At 32.8% G+C, this 2500-nt stretch overlaps 1 protein-coding gene across 3 annotated transcripts in view; it reads left to right on the forward strand.

The window, feature by feature from the left end:
- The window catches only part of gpc6a (glypican 6a), a 214598-nt gene that overhangs the window by 93584 nt on the left and 118514 nt on the right, over positions 1 to 2500 (forward strand). The gene's annotated exons all lie outside the window — the stretch shown is intronic.

The raw sequence follows: 2500 nt of genomic DNA on the forward strand, positions 1-2500 counted from the left end.
CATATATATGTATGCATATATGCATATATACATGTATGTATTTGTGTACATATGTATATGTATGTATATATATGTATATGTATATATGTGTGTATGTGTATGTATGTATGTTTATGTATGTATATGTATATATGTGTATGTGTATGTATATATATATATATGTGTATGTATATGTGTATATATATGTATATATGTGTATGTGTATATATGTATATATGTGTATGTGTATGTATGTATATGTATGTATGTGTATGTATATATATGTATGTATGTGTATGTATATATGTATGTATGTGTATGTATATATAAATAATTATGTGTATGTATATATATATGTGTGTACGTGTATGTATATATATATGTGTGTATGTGTATGTATATGTATGTATGTGTATGTATATGTATGTATGTGTATGTATATATATGTATATAGGTGTATGTGTATATATATATATGTATATAGGTGTATGTGTATGTATATATATATATAGGTGTATGTGTATGCATATATATATATATATGTGTGTGTGTGTGTGTATGTATATATGTGTGTGCATGTATATATATGTGTGTATGTGCATGTATATATATGTGTGTATGTGTATATGTGTATGTATATATGTGTGTATGTGTATGTATATATGTATATATATATATGTGTGTGTGTGTGTATATATATGTGTGTATATATATATATGTGTGTGTGTGTGTATATATATGTGTGTATATGTGTATATATGTATGTGTGTATATATGTGTGTATATATAATTGTGTGTATGTGTGTGTGTTTGTGTGTGTGTGTTTGTGTGTGTGTGTGTGTGTGTGTGTTTATATATCTGTCTGTGTGTGTGTGTGTGTGTGTGTGTGTTTATATATATGTGTGTGTATATATGTATATCTATAGTTATTTAGTTCATAATAAGCAGCGAACAGTACCCAGAGAATCATCTGACAATCGGTCGCCTGCGATGGCAGCCTTGCATTTCAAATACAACTTAGATGTGTTTAGAGGCAGAAGAGGTCTCATTAAATTCAGAATTTCTTTGAAGGCAGGAATTCTTCACTGTGCTGATTTCAAATTTTAACCTTTAAACAGAAAATATCATCCGGAGTATTAAGCTGACAACAGTACCTGCTGATTTGACCATATTTTGCTCAAAGCTAACGAGTATTCATACACTCTCCATCATTCAACAAGCTTTAATTTCATTTATGAGTGTTATTGAGCTCCCTTTTGCCCTATAATCTAGGTCGTGTCAGCTGAATAAAGGGCTCTTTAAATATGCCACATGCAAAAAAAGGGACAGTCACAGCCCAGATGTGTGAGAGGCCTAAGATGTACCTGAGTCAATAGATCTCACAGATAGAGGTGTCAGCCTTTCCCAGGGAGCTGAAGCTCAGCCAGTCTTTTAGTTTTTACTGTCCAGTGTGCTGAACTAGGCTGAACGATTCAGACCAAAGAGAGTACAGAAAAAAGAGAAAAAGTAAAAAGACAAAGACCAGCATTGTCAGGGACTGCCATTTAGAGAAATTCTTGACATTGCCCCTCTTCTCCTGGTCAGATAAGTCCAGTTGGCTATAATCGGCTTTATTGCAATAGATCTTGTTGTAATTCTAACTGAATGTGCTCGTAGTTTTTTAAGGGTTTTAATGACTTTTAGTTTGCAGAGAATGCTCTTTTTCAGTACACAACACCAACACATTCTATAAAACCCCCATATGCGACTGTTACCTGCCTTTTTAAGATAGTACCAACAATGAATGAACTAGGGCTGGGTGGTATATTGACTTTATAAGGTGTATTGATATATTTTCAAACAGATACAGGATGAGACAATACGGATTATATCGATATAGTTTGATGTTGTGTTACATAACCCGTTTCTTGGGTAAAGCCGTGCCAGTGTATGCATCTCTCTTCTCTCACACTCTCTGCGCAACCCATCCCCACTCTCCCTCTGCGTCTGTCCGCAAACCGGGGCTCGCTCTGCAACACAGTGCTGGTCCACACTTCCGAGGAAGACCTGGTTTGTATAAAGAAAAACAATGGCTCAATCATTTTGAGCTTGTTTCGGACTTAAAAGATTTTTATTGTTTTTTTGCACAGCTGTGTGTTTTGGTAAGCAGGAGAGGAAAACCCGTAATTGTAGTTATTTTATATAAATTTTCATTTACATGTTTTGCAGCTGTATATTTTCAAAAAGGGAAGGAAACCATGTCTTTTATTAAACATTATTAATATGTTCTCTCATGGTATATGTAATTTTATTTTTACAAATTATTTTACATTTATACATTTTCTGGAAAAATCAATTCAGAAGCTGTTAATGATTAAAATAAATGTCTGTTTATGTCTGTTTATGGCTGATCCAGTAAATTAAATACCTGATAAATCAAGGTACTTCATCACATTGGTTCAAAAAATTGTATAAAAATCCATTATGTACATAAAGAAGTCCTGCTCATTGATTTGCATTTTTGGAATCAACAGCCTAGCAC

The sequence above is a fragment of the Xiphias gladius genome, chromosome 1 (genome assembly GCF_016859285.1).
Source record: "Xiphias gladius isolate SHS-SW01 ecotype Sanya breed wild chromosome 1, ASM1685928v1, whole genome shotgun sequence".
Lineage (NCBI taxonomy): Eukaryota > Metazoa > Chordata > Actinopteri > Istiophoriformes > Xiphiidae > Xiphias > Xiphias gladius.